General features: G+C 36.9%; 1 protein-coding gene across 1 annotated transcript in view; it reads right to left on the bottom strand.

The window, feature by feature from the left end:
* Window positions 1-26,592, bottom strand: part of mia3 (MIA SH3 domain ER export factor 3) — a 140,238-nt gene that overhangs the window by 75,644 nt on the left and 38,002 nt on the right. The window lies entirely within an intron of this gene.

The following is a 26,592-nucleotide window of genomic DNA, read 5'->3' as shown; positions in this document are numbered from 1 at the left end:
ATTAAAATAAAATAAAACAAAAATATAATTCATGTATATAAATATTATTTAGGTAAATTGATATATTTAATTATCATATATATATCATTCATTTCTATTTATTTAATAAAAATATAATTTAGATAATTTATTACAATAAAATATAAAAATATAATTCATGTCTATAAATAGTATTATTTTGGTAAATTTAATTATCATATATATATATATATATATATATATATATTTCATTTCTATTTATTTAATAAAAATATAATTTAGATAATTTATTAAAATAAAATAAAATACAATAAAATACAAATATAATATAAAGAGTCTTGAACCAGTCATGATTTGCCATATATATCACTATATTGACACTTACTATGGTACCCATTATGTCATTGGATGCTCCTATCACCTCCTACTTTGGTACGTGAAAAAATAAAATATATATATTTTTTAAAACTATATTAGGAAAGCAGGAAGTGAACAAATATAACAGTTACTGATTGTAAAAGTACCAGATGGAGGGGTAGGATTTAATAAGCTTTGCTTCTTCCTACTCCTTTTGGACATGTGGAACTGTGAACTGATTATGGGATGCACTCATTTGTAATGCAATGCATGTTCAAATGAAATTAAACCATTACCATAAAAACTGATCCAAAAAAAAATGTAGGATTTGTATTGTTTCTCTAGTTTGAGGAATATGACTAATTTAGCGCATAGAAACATACCGAGTTTGTCTTATATGTGGGTCCTAAAGTCATTACGGTTGTCCTGCTTATGCTGACAGAAAAGCATCATGTGCCCCTTTCAGAAGCCAGCTGTTCTGTGTGAGAGGATGAAGTTAACCCACTAATGCTTCTGGTTATTGCCGTAATACTTCTAATAGAGGCAGGACAGTCTAATAATTGGAAGAAATCCAATACCTTGCAACAGTTCACATTTATTTGTGTTGCTGTCCGCAGTACAAATAAGCCAAATAATGATTAATATTTCAGCTGCATGTTGGAAGCAGATGAGGAAAACATTGACCCGCCCAACATAATGACCACGCTGGGTGGTAAAGCTGTGGCATAACGTCCGCATGGTGTTAATAGATGTACTTAACATCTGAGTCCTCATTGGTGTTTCCAGTTAATGAATGACTTGAGATTAACCTGGAGGCTCATTTTGTACTTTGGTTTACTGCAGTCCAAAACCTCAGTATGTTCCAATGTGCTATTTCAGCAGAACTGTAACTTTTATTAAATGAATTAAGTCATCCAAAAATCTCACTGCTTGTGTGTTACGGAAAAATTGCCAAATTATAGCATGTGATACTCCCAGTTCGCAGCGTGTAAGTGGATAGGGAAAGGGATTGTACTGCCACAGATACATTTCCGACAGAGGTCAATGGTGGAGGTGATCACTAAATATTTTACTCAGCATCGGCTCAAAAAGGAAATCGTGGTATCGCACATCATTAATATAAATTGTCTTTTATTGTCTATTAAACAGGTGAAATGAATTACAGCTAAGAAAACTAGCAAACAAAATATGTAAACAATAGCTAGACAAGTAGCGTGTTACAGTCAATAAAATGTGTCAAGATTAGATTCCAACATTATATAACAATTTATCAGTGCCTTGCCTGTGTTTATTTTGTAGTAATCAGAAAAAAGGGTTTCGGCAGCCGTTCAGAAGTTCTCGGGAGCACTTGAGAGTGTGGCCAATCACAGGATAGTGAGCTTAGCGGGAGCCGTACCACCCGTTTGGGTGGGAAGCAGCAAACCCAAGGAAAAACTGCAGGAAGAGGCGCAGAGTCTAGAAGATCTAGAAAGCTTTTATCGTTATTGGTATCGTTTGTAGCTGCTGTAGGAGTCTTAACTTAATACAAAGGTCTGAAATTGAGCAAATATTTTACTCAGCATCAGCTCACAAAGGAAATCGTGGTATCGCACATCACTATCTGTAAATTGTCTTTTATTGTCTATTAAACAGGTGAAATGAATTACAGCTAAGAAAACTAGCAAACAAAATATGTAAACAATAGCTAGACAAGTAGCATGCTACAGTCAAAATGTGTCAAGATTAGATTCCAACATTACTTGGTCGTGTTGAAGAGGCAAAAAGGTAAGCTGTAAGTAACAATTTTAGTGCCTTGCCCATGTTTATTATGTGTAAGTAATCAGAAAAAAGGGGTTCGGCAGCCGTTCGGAAGTTCTCGAGAGCACTTGAGAGTGTGGCAAATCACAGCATAGTGAACTTAGTGTGAGCCGTACCACCCGTTTGGGTGGGAAGCAGGAAACCCAAGGAAAAACTGCAGGAAGAGGTGCAGAGTCTGGAAGATCTAGAAAGCTTTTATCGTTATTGGTATCGTTTGTAGGAAGGAAATCGTGGTATCGTACATCGCTATCTATAAATTGTCTGTTATTGTCTATTAAACAAGTGAAATTAATTACAGCTAAGAAAACTAGCAAATAAAATATGTAAACAATAGCTAGACGATTAGCGTGCTAGTGGCTGGAAAGTTCCGACGAGTGGACATGCAGTACTGATGAATACTTCCCACAAATGTATACTTGCAGTTATTGCTCCGAAAGAAGCTTCTCCCCACTTAAAAGAAGTTTCCCTTTTTTTTTTGTTCCCATTCTTTGTGGTTGCTTGTGACCTGTAGCAATTTTCACAGTTGGGGGGGTGGGGGGGGGGGGGGGGGGGGGGGGGCAGTGAGGGCAGATCCGTCCCAGGTTTGGCCTGCACTTGACCAACATATGATTGACAACCAAAACAGCTTTTTGATGATAGCCACGGGAAAGCAAACTGATTTTAGAGGCAATCTGGCATCGGTTTGGTTTGCACTCATGCCGCAATGTATAGAAAATATGTTATTACGGTTTCCAACTAGATATACAAAGGCTGGATTTATACTACACGGATCAAGAAATCCCATTTGAACCAAATGGGATATATCTATATTGTTTTAATGACAGCAATCAACTTTACACAATGAAACAGTAAATTGGAGGATAGCACAGTTTGTACCATTAGACTACAACATACAAGCCAACTTTTGTATTAAAAAAATAATGGAAATATTCCAGAAAAATAAGGGAAAATTAGTAAAAAATAATGGAAATATAAAAAGAAATAAGAAAAAATTATAAATTAAATAATTTGCACCAGCACTAGGTTTAAGCCCTAAATATGCCTCACAGAGGTATTAAACACAATGTACAGCAGGGGTCTAAAACATGCGGCCCGCGGGCCAAATGTGGCTCGCAGGACACTAGTTTGAGGCCCCCGCCTTGATATGAAAGTTTAATTTTAGTGCGGCCTGCGCAAGTTTGATATGGATGCTGTATGGTATCATGTACCCAGAAAAAATTATTATGTTTGATTAATGGTCATGTTAAAGGTTAAATAACTGTTATCCTCCCTATCCGTATGGAAGTGGTAGGTTTTTGGCTATTTAAGTTTAAAGGAAATAACTTGAAGGCTACCGTTTAGGTCGCTAGCTCTCTAGTTTTCGAGTTAGCATGTGTCTCAAGACCCTGCAGTTGCGCAATATGTTGTAAATAAAAAGAGTATAAATGTGACTATAGTCGTGTTTTGTCATGTCTACAGGGCTCTAATAATGCTTTGTTCATTTTAATCTGAAAAAAGTAATTTGTCTACCCACCAACTATATGTGGTTTCTTAAGTTTTTATTATTTGCCGTTTTATTATTATTATTATTATTATATTCATTTATTTATTTATTACTGATTGATTGATTTTCTTTATTCTTGATTTGTTTATTTATTTTTCATCTTATTTTGTGCAGAAAAATAAAAATTAAGATATTTGAGAACAGTGGAATGTTTTATCAGAGCTTTTATTGTAGAAAATTGGAACCAAAGCACTGACAAAGTTTGTGTATTTTTCTGGTTTTTTTTTTTTTTTTTTTTTGGAAAACCTGATGCGGCCCAGCCTTGCCCAGACCCTAGCTCCAGTGGCCCCGAGGTAAATTGAGTTTGAGACCCCTGATATACAGGTACTCACTACTAATAAACGACTACTACATAGACATATTACTGACTTATGGTGCCTATTTTTGGATAAAAAGAAACCCACTGATGCACTGACTATATATATTATCGTTATTATTCCCCTTCCTAATGATCCCAAACCTCTTTTCTGTATCCCTGTGTTGTGTTATTGTTTATTATTTAGCGGTGAAAAGCCATGTGAGGAAATAAGATGCATTTCCCCAACACAACTCCAAGCTATTTTCACGGAGTGAATCAAAGGGAAGAAAATAACCGCATGAGCGTAAGATGCATGCACACAAAAGGTTGACTGGATTATTTTGGCAAACGTTGAGTTTATTATTTCGTTTTATGGGGCTGAGAAGTGGAAGGTGGGGGGCTTGTTTTGTGATACGGCGGCTCTGTTTGTGCCTTTGTGAGAAAGGAAGCGCGAGCAAGATCAATACATCCTCCCCATAGATTTCCAGCGGTGTGTGACGTGCGTGCAGGGAAATGAGCCGAGCCGAGGATACTTTGCTTGTTATGGATTTGACATGAACTTGGCCCTCCGCCCCTCACAATGTGATGAATGTATTATTTAATCTTCCTGTCTTTGTTAACCTCCTTCTGGCGGCGAGCGCGCTGATTTTCTGCCTGTGAGTGGATGAAACAACATCTCCCGTTTGACCTTTTGGGTTCTGATGAAGTATAATAATAGCCAGTAAATAAAGTAAACGACCTCTCCACTCAAGACGCTCGCAAATGCTGCTTTAATTTTAGGAACACGTGGGTCGGCATTGAATGAAATGAACACGCTTGGGTGCAGCTGCAACAATACAGGCCTATTCCAGGTCATAGTAAGTCTAGGTGTGTCCCCGTAGTTCTCTTCCATGCAATGTATTACCAGCAGACATTAAAATATTGCAATACAATTTATTTTATGATAACACAAGGATGACCTGATAATAACAGCCGTTTACCAAAAATAAAAAGTGACAGTAGGCATGGAGCGCAAAATATAGACATATATAATGCTTAGCAGCCTTGTCGCTATAGTGGAATAGTGTTTAGAACACAGCATAGAACACATTGTTATATAAACAAGACATTACCGTTCTGTGGCAACTTTGCCGACTAGTACTATTCCGCTAGCATCCTTTTTCAAAATATGTTTATACCGTACTGTCAAGCCAAATACTTAAAAAAAAAAATACTTCAAAAAATACTTCAAGCAGTCATCAGTGAAATTATTACTGCAAAGAACAGAAATCGAGGTGGCGTCTCTTTTACTTTATCCATTTATGTCTTAAAACTTCCTCTTTTGTTAAAAAAAAAAAAGACCTTACAGTATCATTCAGATAATGTAAACATCCAGCAGCAACACTACATTTTGGCATGACTACTATTACTATTTTTTTTTGTCACAAAAAAATTGACAAACATGATTGTTACTGCGTGCCATGTTAGAGGATAAATTGTCTTAAGCACTGCACTCCATGCATGTGTGTGTTTGTGCGTGCGGAAAGAAGACGGGCTAAAAATAAACATCTTGCCAGCGGCCTTAGACAATGACAATATTCTCCGGAGTTTAGAGACGTCAGAGCTTTTGGCCAGAAGCCAATTTTAGATCCTTGAGTGGGAAAGATGTCGGTCAGTTTGGGGTCAGACAGTGTCGCTCACTACATGTTAAAAGGAGACATATTATGCTAATTGTTTGGCTTTTTGTGGACTCCTATAGAGCAGCTACACACAATAACCAGCATAGAAAGCTTCCCAGAGCTTCCAGAACCTGCACCTATTCGTAAATAAAAATAAAAATAAAAATAAAAATAAAAATAAAAATAAAAATAAAAATAAAAATAAAAATAAAAATAAAAATAAAAATAAAAATAAAAATAAAAATAAAAATAAAAATAAAAATAAAAATAAAAATAAAAATTCAATGAATACATTAAAATTAAAATTAAAATTAAAAATTAAAATTAAAATTAAAAAAAAGCTTAAACTGTATTATAGAAAGCAGGAAGTGAACAAATGTAACAGTTACTGATTGTAAAAGTACCAGATGGAGGGGTAGGATTTAATAAGCTTTGCTTCTTCCTACTCCTTTTGGACATGTGGAACTGTGAACTGATTATGGGATGCATTCAATTGTAATCTGATGCATGTTCAAATGAAATTAAACCATTACCATTACCATTATTCCAGCTGTATTTCCTTGGATTTCGTGCATCCCACAAAAATGATTTGTTTTTAATGTTTTTTGGTCACACTCTCAAGTGCTTAGGAGGACTTCCGTTGTTGGGCCGCTAGCTGCTGAACCCAATTCGCTGCGGAAAAATTCTGGTCCTTCCACAAACGTAACAAATAGACCACTGACTTACACTAACGCATGAAAATCAAACAGATGTGGTTAGTAATTACTTTCAGTTCAAATAGAACTCAAAAAAGTAACTTTCTGCAAGGAGATAAAAGGGAAGAAGTATTGCTAATTCCAAACCCCCCAGGCTCTTACAACAGCAGCACTGCAGACAATAGACCACAAACTGAGCCAGGAAGCTCAGGTCCTTGACGATTTACTACTCCACCTCCTTTTGCTCACAGGACAGACTTTTGACAAATCCACGCTTAAACGGCAATAATGACACATTTCTGTCGGTGCAGTGTTGTATAAAGTAAAGAGCATCTCAGGGGGAACTTGAGCAACGCAAAAGGAGATCTGTTCCGCACATTTCTGGGAAGGAAGTGAATGTCAATACATATGTTTCTGGTTCTTTCTGCCCTCAATGATCCATTATATGACAGTGAATCTGGAAGCAGGAGTTGAGAGGTCTCCGAAGTCCCATCACGTGCATGCCTCAACAGCATGCCCCACATCTGGCCAGGATACAGGAGGTTTGGATATACTCAATGCCTCAAAAGTAGGCGATGACTTAATATAGAAGGAGAAATCATTGCGTTGATGTTAATCCAAAGACATGAGACATACATGAGGAAGAACACGGCAACGTTTTCCCCCAAAACCCACTTGCCAAATGTTTTACTGTGTTTTACGGCATCCTCTCTGTCCAGCGGCCGTCAGGGGACGTTGACATGAGCTCAAATGCGATGAGATGGTGACAATTATCCAATATTTCCTCACATTGTCGATTCAGGATGTAATGGTTTTATTTCATTTGAACATGCATCAGATTACAATTGAATGCATCCCATAATCAGTTCACAGTTCCACATGTCCAAAAGGAGTAGGAAGAAGCAAAGCTTATAAAATCCGACCCCTCCATCTGGTACTTTTACAATCAGTAACTGTTACATTTGTTCACTTCCTACTTTCCATAATACAGTTTAAGGTTTTTTTTTTTAAATAATGTATATAATAGTATATATAATGTATAACAGTTCTTTCCTGAGATCATATTTCTGTATGTATTGGATGACATTTTTAGGTAATTGGTTATTTTTAGCCTTATGCATTATTAAATTAAATTAAATTAAATTCTAAAATCACAAATACTTCAACTTGCTGATATAGTTCATCTTCAAACAGCTATAAATAAATAAAATAAAATAAAATTTATTTCATTTAATTTTATTTAATTTTATTTATAGCTGTTTGAAGTATGAACTATAGATGAAAATCACAATATGAAAAATCACAGTATACTGATATAGTTCATCTTCAAACAGCTATAAATGAAATTAAATTAAATGAAATAAATGTAATTTTATTTAATTTTATTTATAAATTTATTAATTTAATTTATTTATGAATTAAATTAATAAATTTATAAATAAAATTAATTTAATTTATTTATGAATTAAATTAATAAATTTATAAATAAAATTAAATAAAATTACATTTATTTCATTTAATTTTATTTATTCATAGCTAAAAATGAAATACATGTAATTTTATTTAATTTTATTTATAAATTTATTAATTTAATTCATTTATAAATTAAATTAAATGAAATTAAATAAAATTAAATGAAATTAAATAAAATTAAATGAAATTAAATGAAATTAAATGAAATTAAATGAAATTAAATGAAATTAAATAAAATTACATTTATTTCATTTAATTTGATTTATTCATAGCTAAAAATGAAATAAATGTTTTAATTTAATTTAATTTAATTTAATTTAATTTAATTTAATTTAATTTAATTTAATTTAATTTAATTTAATTTAATTTAATTTAATTTAATTTAATTTAATTTAATTTAATTTAATTTAATTTAATTTAATTTAATTTAATTTAATTTAATTTAATTTAATTTAATTTATAGCTGTTTGAAGATGAACTACATCAGCAAGTTGAAGTATTTGTGATTTTAGAAATAAGGAGTTGTGCATTGTTTGAGGTCCTTACTCAATCCATTCCATAGTTTGATTCCACATACTGAAATGCTGTGGCTTTTTAACATAGGATGTTAACCACAACAAAGAAGAAGTGGACTTGCACTGGGCCGGACAAAAAAAAAAAACCAAAAATAACAAAACAAAAAAGGAGGCGGAGTCAGGAAGCAAGATATCCATTTCACGGCCCCTTCTGTTTGCCTGCCACCTGTTAGACATGATCATTACCACGGTGCGAGGGGGGCATGGGGGGGCTAAGCCGGCCACATTTATATCAACAAGCCGAGATAAAACTGTCTAATTATCCCCCACGGCCCCCCCCCCCCCCCCGGTTTAGCCCCCGGAGCTATTTACCAGCCGGGCTTTTGGCCAACAGACTGGCATGTTAAAGCCCGTCCTAATGACAGCTCTCTTTCAATGTCAGGGTGTCGTAAATGCTTTGGGCAGATTATGTACATTACGGGGGGGGGGGTCTAACTCAATGGAAGGTCAAGAAGACCTTTAATTGAATAGGTTTATGCACAGAATAACTATATGTGCAGTGGATGTATATTATATTTGCAATTTAGCATCATGTCACACATCATAAAACGAAAAGATGCCTACTTCACTCACTGTGGAAACAAAAATAAATAACTAAGTAAACATACTGTTGGTGACCAAATGTCTAAATTTATGTATTATGCTTTCCTGAGAGCAAACGAAGAGCCAACGTAAACACTTTGCACCTGTGCAAAGCTGACAATTATCATAACAGTTTTGACCGCTATAGATGGAACGCAACGGGTAGGAGCGGGGGAATCCATGTCCTCCTGGGAGGTAGCATTAAAGGTCTTAATTAGGACACAGGGGGAACGATTCAAAGTACTCCGGCATGACGAGGGAAGCAGCAATGGATCGTCTTTCCTAGTTCAAGGCTAATTGCTGAAAAGGGATCTGACATGGATGTGCAGGGAAGCACGGAGGGTATTTGCTATGATGATGTCAGGTCATCTCCACCGGTTCTTTAGTGGCTTGTAGATCTTTGGATGTCAACATTTTATACACGGCATATATAATATATATAAGTGATATCAGAAAATACCCCATAATTGATGCTAGGGAGTATCAGTAGAGCCGCGGGTTTCTAAAAAGGCAATCGGCGACGGAATCATCACTCAGCAAAAGCTGTGGCAGGGGCCTGTTTACTTCCAGGAATACAGTCGTCTCCGGGATCTCTGATGAAGCGGCAGCTGTGGCAGATATGATTACTACAACTGGGCACGAACGAGACGCGGCCTCGCCAAATACTTTGCAGCGTACATAGACTTGAAAAAAAACCCAAAAAACAATACCACACGAGAGAACACAAACAAAGAGCACCATGTTTTGGATCGGTCTTTGTTGTAGATGTTGTAAAACCTGTTAGAAACTTTTTCCAAGTACTAACTCCTTATTTCTAAAATCACAAATACTTCAACTTGCTGATATAGTTCATCTTCAAACAGCTAAAATAATGCATAATGAAATAAAATAAAATAAAATAAAATAAAATAAAATAAAATAAAATAAAATAAAATAAAATAAAATAAAATAAAATAAAATAAAGCATAAGGCTAAAAATAACCAATTACCTAAAAATGTCATCCAATACTTCTCTACAAGAGAGGAGAAATATGATCCTAGGAAAGAACTACATTTGAAACACTTCTATGCTAGGACTACATTAAAAAGCCATAGCGTTTCAGTATGTGGAATCAAACTATGGAATGGATTGAGTAAGGAAATCAAACAATGCACAACGATGAGCCAATTCAAGAAACAATACAAGCAGTTGATGTTTGCTAAATACAAGGATGAAGAGTCTTGAACCAGTCATGATGTGCTATATATATATATCACTATATTGACACTTACTATGGTACCCATTATGTCATTGGATACTCATATCATCTCGTACTGCGGTACTGGACAAAAAAAACAAAAAAAACAACAACAAAAAAAATTAAACGATATTAGGAAAGCAGGAAGTGAACAAATGTAACAGTTATGGTCATATCACCTTGTACTGCGGTATGTGATTAAAAATAAAAATAAAAATAAAAATAAAAATAAAAATAAAAATAAAAATAAAAATAAAAATAAAAATAAAAATAAAAATAAAAATAAAAATAAAAATAAAAATAAAAATAAAAATAAAAATAAAAATAAAAATAAAAATAAATAAAAAAAATTCCAAATTCTATTAGGAAAGCAGGAAGTGAACAAATGTAACAGTTACTGATTGTGGACTCCTATAGAGCAGCTACACACAATAACCAGCATAGAAAGCTTGCAGATCTTCCAGAACCTGCACCTAAAAACAAAAACAAAAACCCAAATTCTATTAGGAAAGCAGGAAGTGAACAAATGTAACAGTTACTGATTGTAAAAGTACCAGATGGAGGGGTAGGATTTAATAAGCTTTGCGTCTTCCTACTCCTTTTGGACATGTGGAACTGTGAACTGATTATGGGATGCATTCAATTGTAATCTGATGCATGTTCAAATGAAATTAAACCATTACCATTACCAAGTGCTCGGACCATTTTTTTGTGGTGTTACATGAACAAACGCAGAAAAATCCTATCCTAAAGAATCATATTATGCTCATTTTTCCATTGATTTCCAAGGTGACTGCACTTGCCACCAACATTTACTAAAGCATCCAAAAATTATTTAATATCCGCCAGTGAGATCAGGTTATGGTGCGACTATGAATGTTCTACTGAGGCCTTTGTGATGCTTAGCCAAATTACACTCAGGGGGATACTTCTAATAAATGGTAGTTGCAGATGTTTTCTGTGAACTTTCACAAAAAAAAAAAAAAATGTAATTGAAATAATTGTTCCAGATACAAACATTTCCAGGCAGATTTATGAGACTGCGGCTCCTGGACATGTACAATCTTTGCCGTGTAGCCTAAAGCCTTAACAAAAATACGAGTACTTTTCTTCCTCTTTCAAAGAGTCACTTTAAATCAAGTTTAATTTCTTTTACATGCCGATGTATTATTTATATACGTGTTGAAAGATGTTAAAAAAAAAAGTACCTTGTCCTTACGGTTTCCTTCATAGAAAGAAAAAAGATCCGCAGCTTTGAAGCAGTTAGTGTATCAAGATAGTCTCCACATGACATAGGAAAGACGGGGTTCCTCCGGGAGCCACTAAATTGAAACTAAGGCTGCACCCGATGGACTACAGGATATGCCTGCAAAATGTAGAAATATCAAAATGGTGAAACAATCTGTTCGTGCCCATTCATATAAACTGTCTTGTAATGTTCTCCGGCCCTTGGGGTATAACTTGCATGGTTGGGGGAAAAACTACAGGAAGAGAAGAATGGTTTTCACATAACTACTGCTTTTCTCTCCTCCCCTGCAGTTAAATGCGGTATTCCACAGGGTCCCGGAAGGAAGCAGCCCAGTAAATCCCTGCTGCTGGACTTAAAACGGAAACAGTATCTTAGGACAGGTGAAAAACTTAAAGATAAGTGCGTCCAGGCCCCCCTTTGCCTTTTGTCTCCAGAGGGTAATTTTGCAACCACACAATGTAAAAGGCGCAGGCGTTGAGTTTAAATTTAGCCAGACAGGAAGCTATAACGATGAAATAACACTCTCTTACTTTGGAAAACAGAGATCCACCTGATTAAACATCATATGTTACGTTTTTTTTTTAACACTCGGGGCCAATTTGCAATGTTAAATGTTAAAGTGTAACATTTAAAAACCAAGAGGTTCTCCTGAGGGTTCAGGGGTGGTAGGTGGACTAGGAAGTCTTAGTTCTGAGTGTAATGGACTCGGCCGATGTGTTAACTTGTAAGGGTTTAGAGGAAGGATGTCGGGAGTTCAAAGGTAAACAATGAGAATGTTAAGGGCTTTCAGAAGAGTGCCCATATGTTTTTGTGATATAAGTTCAACTCAAGTACAGTGGAATCACAATTCCAAATCCTTAAAAGATCATAAAATGGTCGGGAAAAATATGCATTTACTGTTAGCTAAATTTTTGATGTTATTTCAGCTATCAACAAAATTATTAAAACGCTTAAAAATGTGTTTTTTTTAGGAGGATCAAAGTCAATAAAATGTGTCAAGATTAGATTCCAACATTACTTGGTCGTGTTGAAGAGGCAAAAAAGCAAGTTATAAGTAACAATTTATCAGAAAAAAGGGGTTCGGCAGCCGTCCGGAAGTTCTCGGGAGCACTTGGGAGTGTGGCCAATCACAGCATAGTGAGCTTAGCGGGAGCCGTAACACTCGTTTGGGTGGGAAGCAGGAAACCCAAGGAAAAACTGCAGGAAGAGGCGCAGAGTCTGAAAGATCTAGAAAGCTTTCGGTGTGGGTTATCGTTTGTAGCTGCTGTAGGAGTCTTAACTTAATACAAAGGTCGGAAATTGAGCTTAAGCACAGTGGGCAAGACCACACAAAATATTTTCTCATATATACATTTTTTTTTTCATTTTTTCAAATGTGTGCAGTGTACTCACTTTTGTGATGTGTTTTGTTTCGTGTTTTTTACTTCTCATTCCTAATTGGTCGCTTGATAGGTCTCGTAGCAAACATCCTGTCGTGAACAAAAGGACTTTGATGTGGATCTTGAGTGACTGTTGTCATGCATCTGTTTTTGTTGAGCACCGAGTGAGGATGTAGACTGCTGTGTTAGCGTTTTTGTGCTATCTAACTCGTCGCCAATTGGCTAACCATATGCTTGTCACTTGCCATCAGTGTTATGTGTGCGATTCTATGTTCTGAATGACATTTGTGGTAGATTTCACGTTACACTGTACTACACAAGGAGTATTCCTCGTTATGCATATATACTGTAATACAATATAATTTACCTGTATAGTCTATTTGCTGTAACCTTAAACAATCCCCCAGCCTCCCCGGCCATTTTGCAACACAACATGTATTTCCGAGACATGATATCAAAGATGAATTAAAAATTAAACTAATACTAGTGTACTGACAGGCATGTAATTTAAAAAAAAATTGTTTTGAGTTTAAATGATGTCAAGGGCTTTCCCTACATAGCCCAGTGCGACTGCCATGTTGTAGTTTAGTCATCACTGTCAGGGCGTGTCTGTTCAAGGGGATAAGACGTCCACCATCTGTTGTGCTCCAAGATGAATACGTGTGTCATCGGGTGTTGATGGTATCCAAAAACATCACTGAGTGCTTTATGGAGTCATATAGTCAAGTAATACACTATTGAAAAAAGTATTTATCATGTAGTGGAAAATGTTATGTTCTTAATACAGTCTTAATACCAGTGTCATCTTAAAGGGGAGTTCATTGTTTTGTAGTTAAAGGGAATAATCGGGCCTCCCAGTGCACATTAAGATTAAGATTAAGATATGCCTTTATTTGTCCCTCAGTGGGGAAATTTGTATTGCACAGCAGCAAGAGTACAGAGTCAGTTAAGCAGTACAAAATACACAATATAGAAAAATAAACAATATAAACAACCCAAGTATTAACAAAAATCAACAGTTTTTCCCCAGAGTTATATACAATACAGTATGTAGATAATATGAAACGAGATGAGATATATGACCAGTCTATACACTGAGATCCTGTTACAGAGTTAATATGAGGCATTATGGAAATACCATAATGAACATGTAATATGAACACATGAACATGTGTTTCAGAATATTGAAACATCTAGTTTAATCGGAGTCGTTTATTTCAATTTTATTAAAGTAAACATACTTGAGTGTTACCAGCTGGATAACAGAAGGGAAAATAACGCAGCGGTACGGAGAATTGCTTCAGCATGAAACTACAATTGTGTGTGTGTGTTAGATCAGGGATTTTTCTTTGGAATCACAGAACTCCACAAATATATAGAGTCCAATGGAAAAAGGGCGACTCGATAACTGTGTTAAAAACCCGATCAAATCAAACCATGATTTGCAAAAACCAAAAACATTCTATGGCCATCTGTTATTCCTTGGACGGTCTGCAATGATGCGCAACCTCAATAAAATAACTTCGATCCGCAGAGGCATCCTCCTACTTTGTCCACTGCTAATGCATTTGGGAACTAATAGTGAAAGACAGTGAGAGGGGTCATCTGAAAGACATCTGTAAACATGTCGGTAAATCACCCGCAGCGATGGCAGGGGAAACTCCCCCCACTCCACAGAATCATCTTGTGGTTGGATGACTCCATGGCCGATGGAGGATATTAAGATTATTCCCAGATTCTTCTTTTGGGAACCTTTCATAGATTATTGTAAGTAATGGCAAGCATTTAAAAAGCTAACAAAATAGTTCTATGAGTTGGACCACACCACCCGAATCCACAACTCATGTACACCCGAACTTGGGGTCCTGGGGCAGGACTTCATTCCTAACCCAGGGGGGAACACATCACCCTTTTCTGACCGAGAACAATGACCATCCCATGTATGTATCCTCCGACTTCCTCTTTGGCAAGGGGTCGGCAACCTTTCCTATCAAAAAGAGCCATTCCCCCCCCCCCATCCGAAGTTGGGGTCCTGGGGCAGGACTTCATTCCTAACCCCAGGGGGAGCATGCCACCCTTTTCTGACTGAGAATCATGACCATCCCACGTACGTATCCTCAGACTTCCTCTTTGGCAAGGGGTCGGCAACCTTTCCTATCAAAAAGAGCCATTTCCCCCCCCATTCGAAGTTGGGGTCCTGGGGCAGGACCTCATTCCTAACCGGGGGGGAGGAGCACGGCACCCTTTTCTGACCGAGAACCATAACCATCCCACGTACATCATCCACGTACGTATCCTCAGACTTCCTCTTTGACAAGGGGTCGGCAACCTTTCCTATCAAAAAGAGGCATTTTCCCCGCCACCCGAACTTAGGGTCCTGGGGCAGGACCTCATTCCCAAACCGGGGGGGGGGGGGGGGGCACGGCACCCTTTTCTGACCGAGAACCATGACCATCCCACGTACATCATCCACGTACTTATCCTCCGACTTCCTCTATGGCAAGGGGTCGGCAACCTTTCCTAACAAAAAGAGCCATTTCCCCCCCACCCTAAATTTGCGCATCCGGAGCAAATTGTGAGTCAATTGTGAGTGGGTATCAAAGTAGTTCAGAGGAGAAAAGGCGGAGTTGATGGAGTACTCCTGCTAGTATCGGATCTTGCTAATATTCAAGATAAATATACATAAATATCTGTGTAAATTAAATGCTTACCTGGTAATGTTTACTTTGGCGGCAAAATGTTTAAGTCTTAAATACTACATTGCAAAGGAGCTGTGGGTTGCTGACCCCTGCTCTATAGCGTCAGTGGGATCAAGAAGGGCCTCAAAGCATTCCTTCCACCGTCTGACTACATCCTCAGTCGAGGTCAGCAGGCCCCCGTCCTGACTGTAAACAATGAGGACCGGGTTCTGCTTCCCCTTTCTGAGGTGTCGAACGGTTTTGCCAGAACCTCTTTGAGGCTGACAGAGAGAGTTTTTGCGGAAGTAAGACGGTACCGGTCAGCTGCTTCAGGAGTCCCACAAGTCATTCATGGTCTATAGGATTCGTTCAGCTTGATGGCAACCCTGACCTCTGCTGATATATCCGCTATCTTAAGAATACTCTAAGAATAGCATTGAGTACTTAATGGTGTCTCAGTTTATGCATGGTTAAAAAAATGTAGTTATTTGGCCCGAATCAGGTCAAATATTCACAATTTGGGAGGCGATACAGATGTATCAGGGCACGGACAAACAGACTAAAAAACTGTTTCTTTCCTCGAGCCATCATCTCCCTCGACAAGATGTAACCAAGGCAACCAATTGTTCTCTACAATGTAAACCCTTCGTTATTTATTCTTCTTATTTCTATATTTTGTACTGACATACTGTTTTGCGGGCGGCACGGCGGTCTAGTGGTTAGCACGCAGACCTCAGAGCTAGGAGACCAGGGTTCAATTCCATCTTCGGCCATCTCTGTGTGGAGTTAGCATGTTCTCCCCGTGCATGCGTGGGTTTTCTCCGGGTACTCCGGTTTCCTCCCACATTCCAAAAACATGCTAGGTTAATTAGCGACTCCAAATTGTCCATAGGTATTAATGTGAGTGTGAATGGTTGTTTGTCTATATGTGCCCTGTGATTGGCTGGCCACCAGTCCAGGGTGTACCCCGCCTCTCGCCCGAAGACAGCTGGGATAGGCTCCAGCACCCCCGCGACCTTCGTGAGGAAAAAGCGGTAGAAAATGAATGAATGAATGAATACTGTTTTGCACTGAAAATGGAGCTGCTGCAATTTCATTCTACTATATGTAAAATAACAATAAAGGGCATTCTGATTCTGATTAAATCCTAAAAAAATTAAAGAGTCCCTGCTCATCTCTGATTAATGTTGAAAAGGTTTGACAGGACAGTTTGTGGGGGCTTTCAGCACATGGTTAAATTAAATTAAATTAAATTACGTATTCAAACGCTTCACAATCCAGTTAATCTTGGGGATTTTTGATTTTGATATTAGTAAAACTGAAGTCAATAATGATGCAAATTTAGTGTTTAAGCGGTAGACCTAACCGACAAAACTGACAAATCGTATATCAAAATCCATCTAATCCATATGCACTGACAACTTTATTGTCCTCATAAAATAATCACAACTGCCCTCAGGCACATTTTATCTCGAGTCACTTTTAAAGAGGCTTAAATTACAATCCAACAGCATCAAAATGAATTTATTGGCAACGCTAATGCGAGGACACATTTTTTTTTTCTAGTGAAGAAAGGGAATTTTCCTCTGCACGGCTTTGCCAAGTGCAGGAGGGGGGGGGGGGGGGGGGATCAATTCCATTCAAGTATTCGTCAACTCCCTTTAGAAACATTTAATAGTGATAAATTTACGGCTCCACTTTCCAAAGCATATTGCCAATGAAGTCCATCTTTACAAAGGCGCTTGTAAATGTTACCATTGTGTGTAATTTTGAGTTATAGTTCAAAACTTTGGATGCAATTTAAGGATTTTTTTTAAAGGAATTTGTATATGTACTCAATATATATACCACACTCTCCACAAGGATTAGAAGATGGAGAAGATGCTACCCCCCCCCCCCCCCGAGCAATGACAGAAACAGATCATTTTCAGGAATCTGCCGCGTTCAGAATGAAGTTTCCATATGTATATGTATATCAGACTTTTTGCCAATCATGAAAACCAATGAAAAAATGCTTTCGTCAACACAAACATGGTTCTTTATTGGTTGATATCGGTATCAGACTTTTTCCCAATCATGAAAACAATTAAAAATGCTTTCAACAACACAAACGTGGTTCTTTATCGGTCGATATCTGTATCAGACTTTTTACCAATCATGAAAACCAATGAAAAATGCTTTCGACAACACAAACGTGGTTCTTTATCGGTCGATATCGGTATCAGACTTTTTCCCAATCATGAAAACCAATGAAAAATGCTTTCGACAACACAAACGTGGTTCTTTATCGGTCGATATCGGTATCAGACTTTTTCCCAATCATGAAAACCAATGAAAAATGCTTTCGACAACACAAACGTGGTTCTTTATCGGTCGATATCGGTATCAGACTTTTTCCCAATCATGAAAACTGCTTTCGACAACACAAACGTGGTTCTTTATCGGTCGATATCGGTATCAGACTTTTTCCCAATCATGAAAACAATTAAAAATGCTTTCGACAACACAAACGTGGTTCTTTATTGGTCGATATCGGTATCAGACTTTTACCCAATCATGAAAACCAATGAAAAAATGCTTTCGTCAACACAAACATGGTTCTTTATTGGTTGATATCGGTATCAGACTTTTTGCCAATCATGAAAACCAATGAAAAAATGCTTTCGTCAACACAAACATGCTTCTTTATCGGTCGATATCGGTATCAGACTTTTTCCCCAATCATGAAAACTGCTTTCGACAACACAAACGTGGTTCTTTATCGGTCGATATCGGTATCAGACTTTTTCCCCAATCATGAAAACAATTAAAAATGCTTTCGACAACACAAACGTGGTTCTTTATCGGTCGATATTGGTATCAGACTTTTTCCCAATCATGAAAACCAATGAAAACTGCTTTCGACAACACAAACGTGGTTCTTTATCGGTCGATATTGGTATCAGACTTTTTCCCAATCATGAAAACCAATGAAAACTGCTTTCGACAACACAAACGTGGTTCTTTATCGGTCGATATCGGTATCAGACTTTTTCCCAATCATGAAAACCAATGAAAAATGCTTTCGACAACACAAACGTGGTTCTTTATCGGTCGATATCGGTATCAGACTTTTTCCCAATCATGAAAACCAATGAAAAATGCTTTCGACAACACAAACGTGGTTCTTTATCGGTCGATATCGGTATCAGACTTTTTCCCAATCATGAAAACTGCTTTCGACAACACAAACGTGGTTCTTTATCGGTCGATATCGGTATCAGACTTTTTCCCAATCATGAAAACAATTAAAAATGCTTTCGACAACACAAACGTGGTTCTTTATTGGTCGATATCGGTATCAGACTTTTACCCAATCATGAAAACCAATGAAAAAATGCTTTCGTCAACACAAACATGGTTCTTTATTGGTTGATATCGGTATCAGACTTTTTGCCAATCATGAAAACCAATGAAAAAATGCTTTCGTCAACACAAACATGCTTCTTTATCGGTCGATATCGGTATCAGACTTTTTCCCCAATCATGAAAACTGCTTTCGACAACACAAACGTGGTTCTTTATCGGTCGATATCGGTATCAGACTTTTTCCCCAATCATGAAAACAATTAAAAATGCTTTCGACAACACAAACGTGGTTCTTTATCGGTCGATATTGGTATCAGACTTTTTCCCAATCATGAAAACCAATGAAAACTGCTTTCGACAACACAAACGTGGTTCTTTATCGGTCGATATTGGTATCAGACTTTTTCCCAATCATGAAAACCAATGAAAACTGCTTTCGACAACACAAACGTGGTTCTTTATCGGTCGATATCGGTATCAGACTTTTTCCCCAATCATGAAAACAATTAAAAATGCTTTCGACAACACAAACGTGGTTCTTTATCGGTCGATATCGGTATCAGACTTTTACCCAATCATGAAAACCAATGAAAAATGCTTTCGACAACACAAACGTGGTTCTTTATCGGTCGATATCTGTATCAGACTTCTTCCCAATCATGAAAACAATTACAAATGCTTTCGACAACACAAACGTGGTTCTTTATCGGTCGATATCGGTATCAGACTTTTTCCCCAATCATGAAAACTGCTTTCGACAACACAAACGTGGTTCTTTATTGGTATCAGACTTCTTCCCAATCATGAAAACAATTAAAAATGATTTCGACAACACAAACGTGGTTCTTTATCAGTCGATATCTGTATCAGACTTCTTCCCAATCATGAAAACAATTACAAATGCTTTCGACAACACAAACGTGGTTCTTTATCGGTCGATATCGGTATCAGACTTTTTCCCCAATCATGAAAACTGCTTTCGACAACACAAACGTGGTTCTTTATTGGTATCAGACTTCTTCCCAATCATGAAAACAATTAAAAATGATTTCGACAACACAAACGTGGTTCTTTATCAGTCGATATCTGTATCAGACTTCTTCCCAATCATGAAAACAATTACAAATGCTTTCGACAACACAAACGTGGTTCTTTATCGGTCGATATTGGTATCAGACTTTTTCCCAATCATGAAAACCAATGAAAACTGCTTTCGACAACACAAACGTGGTTCTTTATCGGTCGATATCGGTATCAGACTTTTTCCCCAATCATGAAAACAATTAAAAATGCTTTCGACTATCACACTTTGTAAATACTCATCAGAGCAATGACAGAAACAGATCATTTTCAGGAATCCGCCGTGTTCAAAAATGAAGTTTCCATATGGCTGTAAAGCTTAAACGTTGGCTCAAGACGCATTGCAGCATGAACACACGCTTGTATCCTAAGTCTGTTTGCAATTAAAGCTTATATAAACTTAAAAACACCAGCGAAAGAAAGGAAAAAAAATCTTTGGGATTTTGAAATGTAATTTAAAGTGATTCAATCCCTCAGGTCGGCTGTCATTTGTAGCTTTCCCTGCAACGTTTACCTTGATTGCATGACTGTATTTAACATAGGTATTATAAAATCTGTGAGTCATAACATGGATTGCAATTCAGTGTGAAAGCCTTTTATTGGCCTGCATAGAGTTGCCTGTAATAGAGTCATTAAAACACGGACGAGGATCGCACATCCACTATGGAAGAGAACATGGGAGTTCTAGTCAACATGAGTTATGGATCATCTAGGAACAGTTAAGGCCAACCGTGAATTAACATGTACTTCCATTTTTTTTTCCATTTCCTTTCTACTCTCCGACACAGAGAAGGAAATGTTCCTGGTTTGCTTCAGGATGTGCGATTTTCTTCTCTTCATCTCTCTTCAATTCTCCTGCTGAATCGTCCGGCCATCAAATTGAGCGTTTAAAGGCCTTTATATGGCTCCCAGCGGGGGCTTTCTCACGATGCCCGGAGGCGACTACGCGGGGTCAGGGAGGAAAATCAATTCACAGGGAAAAAGAAGGGGAGATATTTCAAAAAAACTTGGCAAAACTTCTGTAATTTAGTTTCATGTGGCTCATCAATCAATCACTTTATGCTGTAATTGCTGGGAAATTCTGTAAATCTTGTACCGACTCCTAAACAAGTACTGTACTGAAAGAGAAAGGCTGACTGACTCAATCAGATCTAATGTACGTAATTTATCAAGGCTGGTTTTCATGTGTGATTATGTCAATAAAATGAAAACTTCCAAAATAACTCAAATTAAATAAAAAATATCTATTCAATTGTGAACTATAATTAGTAACACAGTAATCCCTTGTTTATTGCAGGTAATTGTTTCAGATCCAATTATGATAAGTCAATTTCAGCAAAGTAGGATTGCTTTGAACCCTATTAGAGAGCGCCAACCATGAAATAACACCCCTATAGTAACATCTACCCCTGTATTTCCTCATAGTAGACAAAAAAGACGTAATAGACTCGCAAATCTTAGCTTTGAGAGAGTTTCTTCTCGTTGCGGCTGGTTTGACTTCCTGTTTTGCGCAGAACTTCCTGCGGTGGCCATTGTCTCATCAAGGTAACATTACTGACACCTAGGGAGCAGTGTAGAATACTACATGTCATGTTTGATTATGTGAATAAAATGAAAAGTTCCAAAAATAAATTAAATTAAATTAAAAATGTCCATTCATCTATTCAATTTTGTACAATAATTAGAATTGCTTTGAACCCTATTAGAGAGCGGCAACCATGAAATAACACCCCTATAGTAACATCTACCCTTATATTTCCTCATATAGTAGACACAAAAAGACATAATAGACTCTGAAATCTTAGCTTTGAGAGAGTTTCTTCTCGTTGCGGCTGGTTTTACTTCCTGTTTTGCGCAGAACTTCCTGCGGTGGCCATTGTCTCATCAAGGTAACATTACTGACACCTAGGGAGCAGTGTAGAATACTACATGTCATGTGTGATTATGTGAATAAAATGAAAAGTTCCAACAATAAATTAAATTAAATTAAAAATGTCCATTCATCTATTCAATTTTGTACAATAATTAGAATTGCTTTGAACCCTATTAGAGAGCGCCAACCATGAAATAACACCCCTATAGTAACATCTACCCTTATATTTCCTCATATAGTAGACACAAAAAGACATAATAGACTCGCAAATCTTAGCTTTGAGAGAGTTTCTTCTGATTGTGGCTGGTTTTACTTCCTGTTTTGCGCAGAACTTCCTGCGGTGGCCATTGTCTCATCAAGGTAACATTACTGACACCTAGGGAGCAGTGTAGAATACTACATGTCATGTGTGATTATGTGAATAAAATGAAACGTTCCATAATAAATTTAATTTAATTAAATAAAAAATAAAAATATATAAAAATAAAAAATGTCCATTCATCTATTCTATTTTGTACTATAATTAGAAACACAGTAATCCCTTGTTTATTGCAGGTGATTGGTTCCAGATCCAATTATGATGACTACATTTCAGCTATGTAGGATTGCTTTGAACCCTATTAGAGAGCGCCAACCATGAAATAACACCCCTATAGTAACGTCTACACTCATATTACCTCATATATTAGACACAAAAGGACATAATAGACTCACATCTTGGCTTTGCGAGAGTTTCTTCTTGTTGCGGCTGGTTTTACTTCCTGTTTTGCGCAGTACTTCCTGCGGTGGCAATTATCTCATCAAGGTAACATTACTGACACCTAGGGAGCAGTGTAGAATACTACATGTCATGTGTGATTATGTGAATAAAATGAAAAGTTCCAACAATAAATTAAATTAAATTAAAAATGTCCATTCATCTATTCAATTTTGTACAATAATTAGAATTGCTTTGAACCCTATTAGAGAGCGCCAACCATGAAATAACACCCCTATAGTAACATCTACCCTTATATTTCCTCATATAGTAGACACAAAAAGACATAATAGACTCTGAAATCTTAGCTTTGAGAGAGTTTCTTCTCGTTGCGGCTGGTTTTACTTCCTGTTTTGCGCAGAACTTCCTGCGGTGGCCATTGTCTCATCAAGGTAACATTACTGACACCTAGGGAGCAGTGTAGAATACTACATGTCATGTGTGATTATGTGAATAAAATGAAAAGTTCCAACAATAAATTAAATTAAATTAAAAATGTCCATTCATCTATTCAATTTTGTACAATACTTAGAATTGCTTTGAACCCTATTAGAGAGCGCCAACCATGAAATAACACCCCTATAGTAACATCTACCCTTATATTTCCTCATATAGTAGACACAAAAAGACATAATAGACTCGCAAATCTTAGCTTTGAGAGAGTTTCTTCTGATTGTGGCTGGTTTTACTTCCTGTTTTGCGCAGAACTTCCTGCGGTGGCCATTGTCTCATCAAGGTAACATTACTGACACCTAGGGAGCAGTGTAGAATACTACATGTCATGTGTGATTATGTGAATAAAATGAAACGTTCCATAATAAATTTAATTTAATTAAATAAAAAATAAAAATATATAAAAATAAAAAATGTCCATTCATCTATTCTATTTTGTACTATAATTAGAAACACAGTAATCCCTTGTTTATTGCAGGTGATTGGTTCCAGATCCAATTATGATGACTACATTTCAGCTATGTAGGATTGCTTTGAACCCTATTAGAGAGCGCCAACCATGAAATAACACCCCTATAGTAACGTCTACACTCATATTACCTCATATATTAGACACAAAAGGACATAATAGACTCACATCTTGGCTTTGCGAGAGTTTCTTCTTGTTGCGGCTGGTTTTACTTCCTGTTTTGCGCAGTACTTCCTGCGGTGGCAATTATCTCATCAAGGTAACATTACTGACACCTAGGGAGCAGTGTAGAATACTACATGTCATGTGTTTTGAGGCTTGAAAATGCTTCATTTCAGGCAAAAAAATTCAATTTGTTTAGATATTAATATTTGTTAGTAATAAGAGGCTGTATTGAACTACAAAAGTGATGACTTATTAATTTATAAGTTCAAAGTGTTGAGGAATTACTGTAAGTCAATTTATATTTGTATTGATTTATTGATTCAGGGGCACCCCGCTGATTCGTATTGATTTATTTCATACCATATTTCCTTATCTGATAGCGCATTATCGCATTATTCCACCATGGTGCAGCCCATAGACCAGGGGTCTCAAACTCAATTTACTTGAGGGCCACTGGAGCTCGGGTCTGGGTGAGACTGGGCCGCATCAGGTTTTCAAAAAACAAAAAAAAAAACAAAAAAAAAACGCATTTATTAAAAACAAAAAAATAAAAAAAAAACTTCGCTTTGGTTCCAATTTTCTACAATAAAAGCTCTGATAAAACATTCCACTGTTCTCAAATATCTTAATTTTTATTTTTCTACACAAAATAAGATGAAAAATAAATAAACAAATCAAGAATAAAGAAACAATAATAAATAAATATAATAATAATTGAAACGGCAAATAATAAAAACTTAAGAAACCACATATAGTTGGTAGGTAGACAAATTATTTTTTTCAGATTAAAATGAACAAAGCATTATTAGAGCCCTGTAGACATGACAAAACACGACTATGGTCACATTTATACTTTTTTTTTTATTTACAACATATTGCGCAACTGCAGGGTCTTGAGACACATGCTAACTCGCAAACTAGAGAGCTAGCGACCTAAACGGTAGCCTTCAAGTTATTCCCTTAAATAGCCAAAAACTTACCACTTCCACACAGATAGGGAGGATAACTATTAACAGTTATTTAACCTTTAACATGAACATTAATCAAACGTAATAATTTTTTCTGGGTACATGATACCATACAGCATCCATATCAAACTTGAGCGGGCCGCACTAACATTAAACTTTCATATCAAGGCAGGGGCCTCAAAGTAGTGTCCTGCGGGCCACATTTGGCCCGCGGGCCGCGTGTTTGAGACCCCTGCCATTATGGAATGCAACATGAATGATAAATAAATAGCTTTTCAAAAAAAAAATAGGACACAAACAAAACTTTTGAACTTTCGCCAGAGGGCCAGTGAATTTTCCCAGACTCAGGACAAGAGCGTCAACATTAAAGCATGCATCTTGTCATATCCCGAGTGAATGAGAGCATCCTTTGTGAGTCAGGATGACATGAGATGATGCTGCTCAGCTGACAGGTGGCGGAAGTGATAATAGAGGTGTGGAAACCCCCAAACAAAAAAAAAATCGATTAAAATTATGAATGTACTGCTGGTTAAGAATGAAGCACATACGGATTTGTTGCGTTCGAGGTATCCATGTTCGTCTTTCAGCTGTTAGTCGTTGAATGTGTTCAGTTTGACCCTCTCCTCTGTAGTCCGAGTGTCATAAGGTGCGAATGGGAAAAGTCCAAGCTCCAAACGGGGTTCACTAGTTGAAATTATGTGACCGGAGACTAATTATCTATTCCCACTTGAACGCCCCTTCCAACAATTATGAGTTTTGCCTTTTTAACTGACTCTATTTCCTGAAATTAAATCATTAAATCAAGTCGAAGCGATGAGGTCACACATGACGGGGAAAACCTGAGGCTCAACACTCAACTACACTCCATTTCTGTCAAGACACATGGAAAATATTGTGGTGTAAAATGAGTTTAAGTCATCTTTGTTATGCTTGAAACTTTTATTTAAAGAGTTTTATGCCACTACATCTGCTAAGTTCACTGTCTCAGAGGGAGCTGCAAAGTTTTATAAACTGGAAGTGACATCACATCCTTTCACCTTTGTAGTCCCCACCAAGACCGTGACTGGGATATTAGGATATTGCCCGTGCGAGACACCTGCGCTTGAAAGAACTTGGGTTCTTATGTGGGTCCTGTAAATGCCCCCAATATTTTGGTCTACATGACATCATGAGGTTACGTTCCAGGATGGAAAAAAACGACACAAGACTTGGTTCTTTATCGGTCGATATCGGTATCAGACTTTTTTCCCAATCATGAAAACCAACGAAAAATGCGTTCCACAACGCAAACGTGGTTCTTTATCGGGCGATATCGGTATCAGACTTTTTCCCAATCATGAAAAATGCTTTCGACAACACAAACGCGGCTCTTTATCCGTCGATATCGGTATCAGACTTTTACCCAATCATGAAAACCAATGAAAAATGCTTTCGACAACACAAACGTGGTTCTTTGTCGGTCGATATCGGTATCAGACTTTTTCCCAATCATGAAAACCAATGAAAAATGCTTTCGACAACACAAATGTGGTTCTTTATCGGTATCAGACTTTTTCCCCAATCATGAAAACCAATGAAAAATGCTTTCAACAACACAAACGCGGTTCTTTATCAGTCGATATCCGTATCAGACTTTTTCCCCAATCATGAAAACCAATGAAAAATGCGTTCGACAACACAAACGTGGTTCTTTATCGATCGATATCGGTATCAAAACTTTTTCCCAATCATGAAAACCAATGAAAAAATGCTTTTGACAACACAAACGTGGTTCTTTATTGGTCGATATCGGTATCAGACTTTTTCCCAATCATGAAAACCAATGAAAAATGCTTTCAACAACACAAATGTGGTTCTTTATAGGTCGATATCGGTATCAGACTTTTTCCCAATCATGAAAACCAATGAAAACTGCTTTCGACAACACAAACGTGGTTCTTTATCGGTCGATATCGGTATCGGACTTTTCCCAATGAAA

The sequence above is a fragment of the Doryrhamphus excisus genome, chromosome 1, assembly GCF_030265055.1.
Source record: "Doryrhamphus excisus isolate RoL2022-K1 chromosome 1, RoL_Dexc_1.0, whole genome shotgun sequence".
Classification (NCBI taxonomy): Eukaryota; Metazoa; Chordata; class Actinopteri; order Syngnathiformes; family Syngnathidae; genus Doryrhamphus; species Doryrhamphus excisus.
This window is presented reverse-complemented; position numbering and strand designations above follow the sequence as displayed.